Consider the following 6,099-nt stretch of genomic DNA (forward strand, 5'->3'; position numbering starts at 1 on the left):
CTCAGTCAGTTAAGTGTCTGCCTTCGGCCCTGGGATTGAGTCCCGCATCCGGCTCCCTTGCTCAGTGGGGAGCCTGCTTCTCCCTCTGCGTGCAGCTCCCCCTGCTGTGCTCTCTCTGACAAATAATTAAATAAAATTAAAAAAAATTTTTTTAATATGGAGGAATTCAAACAGACACCTAACATGCTAAAAATAAAAGTTTTCTCACCTTTTATCATCATAGCTATTATTTGTCAACTAAGAATGAAAGAAAATCATCTGTTATCTGTGAATGGATACCTGGTACAAATTTCTCACTCCTGAAACTAATGTGTTTCCAGGACACATTTCACTATCTTAATAGAGAGAAATTGTAACATGATACGGAGAGAACACTACTTGAAAAGCAAAGCTTGACATGAAGACAGCACATTGCATTCTCAATCAAAAAGAACTGAATTCCGGATTCTCCGCTCTTCCGTGAGTAACAGGATCGTCGCATTCCTCTAAACCCGTTACGGCTACAATTCTTCTCAGCTCCTCAGCCTTCTTCCTTCTCCCCCCGGGTGCCCACCGCTCTGGAGCACATCGCACGGTCTGTTTTTCACTTCTACCCAGGGCACATTCTTCAAGTCCTTGGCGTAGGAGGGAGGCTCTGCCCATCCCCTCTGCCAAGAACGTTTTCTGAAGACAGCCGGGAGCGGAGTTATTAAACAAAGAGATCAGAAGAAAACAAACACAAATTCTCTCCCCACTGGGTTTTTCAGATTAGGAAAGATACAGAACCTTCTCTCGTAGGGACAACAGAGCCTCAGTCAGTCAATGGGAATCGCGTCTGGAAAAGCAGCATAAGCACTGCATTGGGGAGCGCCGGGGTGTTTCGTTGGAAGGGCTCTGGATTTCTTCTCAACAGGTCAGTGCCGTGGCTCACCGTCCTCCACTTCCCTAACTAACCAGAAGTAATTTGACCTGATAGTCACTTTATTCCCACCCACTCCTACTTTTGGGAGCAACTTGAAACAGTCATTTCTTCCGCCCTCCCACCATCTGCTCTTCTCCCCACGAAGGGAGAAAGCGAGGAGTGCCCCACCGGATTCCATTAATGCCAACCCTTCCCAGCGTCTTCCTTTCCTACCACCCCCAGGGCTACATGCCTCAGCACTTTTCATGATTAATTCTAAGCAATCACGGAATGATCTAATTCTTCCCATCCCGAGAGGTACAAAGCCGTGATTGCACGCAGATCAGAAAAACAAGACAAATCTGACATTTATTTTCTCGCCTTTGAAGGACAATCCAGCACTCAAGCGAGATGTCACATTTTTAAATAGGTCACGAGGTTGCAGTTTTCTTCCGCGTTGATCTGTAACCCATGGAGACTAGCTTTACAGGGACGCAGTGAATGTATAATTGAATCAAAGACCGTTTGTTGAATGCCCACTCTGTGTAGTGCAGCAGGGCTTACTATTAGTTGCCAGGCAAACGTGCACACAAGAAAATTAACTCGTAATAGGAGGAATTATAGGCAGGGCCCGGTCAGTGGTATACAGTCAAAGTTCAGAGGATGGAGAGAATATTGTGAACTAGAGAAACCAGGGGAGGCCTGGGAGTTGGTGTGTTTGAGCCTTGAAAGATGGTAGGATAAGCAGGAGTCAAGAGGAGACAGAAATGCTCAGTGCCCACTCTGAGAAGACAGCCCTTCCTGCAACAGACAGAGCTTACATAGGAGGGCAGTGGGACATCCTACCATGGTGACAATCTGCTCTCCAGAGTGCCCACCTGCCATCAAAGGATGTTGCTGTCTTCGTATGGCTCTCTGGGCACTCCCACACAATGGACTCCGAGGCAGATTTTATTTTCCAAAAATGGGACAGGGGCGCCTGGGTAGCTCAGTTGGTTAAGTGTCTGACTCAGGTCAGGATCTCAGGGTCGTGGGATCAAGCCCTGCATCAGGCTCCGTGCTCAGCACGGAATCTGCTTGGGATGCTTTCCCTCTCCCTCTGCCCCTCCCTCCACTTGCACATGCCCTCTCTCTCAAAATAAATAAATAAATAAATAAATAAATAAATAAATAAATAAATAAATAAAATCTTTGAAAGAAAATGGACACTGCAATATTTTAGTCCTCCACGCTATTCTAGAGTATTGCCAATGCCCCCATCAAGAGATAGAGTCTTCCTCTACCCTTGAATATGGGTGGGACTCCTTGTGTGGCTGCCTCAAGGAATGGATGGCAGTGGACTTCAGAGGCTAGGTCATCAACAGTGATGTGGCTTCTGTCTATCCCTCTCAGGATGTGCTCCATTGGAAGTCGGCTGCCACGTTGTGAGGAAGCCATATGTAAATGTTCCAGTGGAAAAGCCCAGTCGCCAGTGTGAATCACCAGACATGTGAGTGAATGAGCTTTCAGAAGATTCCAGCCCCAGCGGACAGAGTAGAGCAGAGACAAGCTACCCCTGTAAACCCTGTCTGAACTGCAGACTCACGAACAAAATAGATATTAGTATTGTTCTAAGTCTCTAACTGGTGGAATTGTCCATTCCACGGTAATCAATAAATAGAACAGATCCCACATCGGCCCTTTATTTAGTACCAGAACTCCAGCAGGAAATCAGAGTATCTGAAAAGGCACTGAGATTGAAGTGCCATTTTGGTTGAATACACACAGTCTTTCAATGTCAGTGATGCCAATCAACTTGTTTTTCAGGTTAAATTTCCCACGAAACCTGCATTAGAACGCATGGTCCACATCCCTTTATTTAAACTTGTCTTCTTGTTCCTGTGGCTCAGAGAGATAAGTGATAGGGTTAGAACTTTACGTAACTCCTTTGCGAAACCTAATTCTTAAATTTACTTTTAACAAAAAGTATACATTGAAGGTGTACGGTGGGATGTCCTACACTTGATCTTAGCCAAAAGGCCGAGAAGCGATATGGTGGGATGTCCTGCTACGTGGCTACCTTGTCAAATGATCACTACCCTCAGCTAACACACTCGTCTCCTCCTTTAGGTGCCTTGTTTTGTGACTGTGATGAGAAAACCTGGAATCTACTCTCCGAGCAGACTTCAAGTACACGATACACTATCAACTACAGTCCCTGCTCTGTATCTTGCATCTCCGGAACTTATTCGTCATATAACTGAAAGTTGGTGCACTTTGATGAATATCTCTTCCTTCCTCCCACCCCTCAGCCCCTGGTTGCCACCATTCTACCCTCTGGTACTCTGAATTCGACATTTTTAAAAGATGTCACATATAAATGAGATCATGTGATATTTGTCTTTCTGTGTCTGGCTTATTTCACTTAGCATAATGCCCTCCAGCCTCATCCATGTCCACGTGACTCTTGTAGTCTCTCCAGCAAGCCAGTTTCTGTGTCTTACACGTGGCTTTGGAGGAACACACACCTATGTTTACTGAAAAACAAAACCAAAAAATTCCAGTCTCAAGTCTCTGTATGTCTCTTCCATTGTTCTGATACATTGATGCCATAACTAGTTGCAAACATGCATTATCTTTTCTCAGTTGGGTAAGGCAGTCGTAAAAACTTAGCAAGGGCAAAACTGGGGTCTTTGGCAAGTGCAATGGAGGCATCCCTAATTGATAAGGTCTGTATGGGGAGCTGGAAATTAGTTCATATTCAATTCCCACCCAAAATAACAGGCAGTTGCCAGAAACTCTTCCATCTAGAAAGATCCCCAGCTTGCAATTCACGGCTGGGTCTGCTGAGTTTCCAGATATCCACTCCCTGGAGCACGATCAAAGAGCATCTTCTTCTTCCCTGATTCTCTCCTCCCTTCCTCCCTCCCTCCCTCCCTTCCTTTCTTCCTTCTGTAACTCAATTGTCTTAACAACAACAAAAAAGGGCAATAAATTCTAAAGACAGCTAAAGGAAGCTCAAATGTATGCTTTTCAAATGGAGTTTCCAGAAGGAAATAGGCGGCACAGTGGTTGAGAATCGGCAAAGAAGAGCAGGTGGCCCTGAGCCCTGGTGCCTTAGCTCCAGTCAGGTCACTTAGCCTCGGGGAGCCTGCGTTTGTTCATCTTTAAGGTGTAGATAAGAAAGTGTAGCAAATTGGATTGTTACGTGGCTTAGATGAGAAAATGCTACATGAGACACGCAAGACCTGGCACACGAGGCGTTCAATGATGTTTAGCGAGTATCGCTTTGACTTAGAGAGGATCCACTGGAATCTCCTTAAGTCTTCTGTAATTTTCTAGAAGTCCACTTTCATATCCAGTGACACCAGCGTGACAAAGAGGAAGAGGGTATCAGTTTATCTCAGGGAGGCGATGACAAATTAGCCAAGCCTCACTCAGGTGATAGAATTGGAAATACTCTTTGAAGGACCTCCCCAGGGTAAATGGAGTGGAAGTGCTCTCTTTGTAGGGAATAAGAGAGAAAAACAGACTCATCTTTCTCAGCAGAAAGCGTATCAAGAGGAAGAACAAAAATTGAACTACTTTCAAGCTCCTGCAGGTTTCAGTAGCTTGGACCCGCGGTCTTCTTTCGGACGATGGTTTTTACCCTTTGGTGTGCGGATACACCATTCAACGTGCATACAACTCGCCCCAGGAGAGACTCACTGGGTCCGGATCTCCGGAGGTGAGGCCCACACATCTGAATTTTTTAAAGCTGCAGAGGTGATTTGCACACATTGCAGGCTGGAAACGACTGTTCCAGCATCTCCAAGAGATTTAGTTGAGATATGGAGACGCACCCACAGGGTTTGTGACTATTATCTACAAAGCAGTCAAAGCTTCAGGAGACACGCGTGCGTCGCAGGGATGAGCACCGGACTCAAGAGTCTGTGGTCCTCCTGTTCCATCTCTCCTGCAGAGCAACCATTGATTAATCCCCTCGTGCCCTCCTTCCTTCTTCTCTACCTTCGACAAGGGTTCAAGGGGCTGCTTCGTGCAGAGGACAGCTACCCTACCACATGGGCACCAAGATGGCCCCATTGTCCAGGGCTTATGACAAAGACAAAGACGTCCGTGGCCTGGTTCCTTTCTCTACAACACTAAATTAACGTGATTCTGACCTCCGTTCTTCGGGTGGCTGCATCCAGGATGCCACGGGGCCTGTGCGGGGGGCATGCTGCGAGCGGGGGAGGGTCTCATCAACATCAGAGGGACCTCATTATGAGAGAATACTGACACAAACCCACACAGGGCAGAGACAAACAAAAAGGGGGTGAGGGAAGTAAACCTTCAGAAAACAGTTCAAACTAGGGAATTAAAATAGAATTTTTACCAAGTAAGCTGTAGTCAATTTTCTTGAGGTTTTGGTCACAAAATTCACCAACGGTCAGTTTTCTGGTCTGGTGATGAATAAAGAACGTCTAACAAGCTATCACAAGAAAGACTGTACTAGAATTTTCATCCACTCCAAGAACCGTGGGTCCCCCTGTGGGACGGCTTGAGAAATACTGAGACAGAGGAAGCAGGCTTGGGTCCACCGTGAATAGACACCTCACAGGCACTTCCGTGGGAGGGAATTGGGGTCAAGGCCTGGTGTACTCACGACACGTTTGAGGAGGCTCACCTCAGAAATCACGAACCAAGGCTGCGATGACCTAAGAGTTCTTAGGTCTACGGATCGTGTTGGAATTCGGGAACGAGTGCTGAGCCATCCCGGGAACTGGAAGCTCTAACTGGCGTGGAGTCCTGGAGCCTCCAGGACGGACGGCTGTGCTCCAAGGAGCACTCAATGAACCTGAACTTCGGGGGTGTTTTTCATCTGAAACAAACAAACAAACAAACAAACAAACCTCAAGGGTTGTCAGGAAGCCCAAAGAATGCAACAGATAGGAAAACATTTCAAAAGAGAAAGGTGAAGGATTATTACATTATGTGCTTTAATTAGCACCTGATTTGCCTCTTCAGTGGTCAAGACAGAAGCTCTGAGCCTGCACTGCCTCCGTTCTAGTGGGAGGACCCGAGGCGTTCTCTCAAAGGGGGGGCATTGGGCTGACATTTTGAGAGAAGCTAAAAAACCCTGGAAGTTGGTCACTTTCTATTAATTTGGGGAAGTGGGCAAAAATGGGGAGACTTCTACCTTATTTACGGGAAATACAGAAATTGAAGATCTTTGTTTCAGGAGTCCCTGTAAATACCCG

General features: G+C 46.3%; 1 pseudogene; it reads right to left on the reverse strand.

Moving 5' to 3' along the window:
• Nucleotides 1-2,767: 2,767 nt before the first annotated feature.
• Nucleotides 2,768-2,911, reverse strand: LOC123802347 (U2 spliceosomal RNA; annotated as a pseudogene).
• Nucleotides 2,912-6,099: the final 3,188 nt, after the last annotated feature.

This window comes from Ursus americanus, chromosome 31 (genome assembly GCF_024610735.1).
Source record: "Ursus americanus isolate L20-20 chromosome 31, mUrsAme1.1.p, whole genome shotgun sequence".
In the NCBI taxonomy this organism is placed as follows: Eukaryota; Metazoa; Chordata; class Mammalia; order Carnivora; family Ursidae; genus Ursus; species Ursus americanus.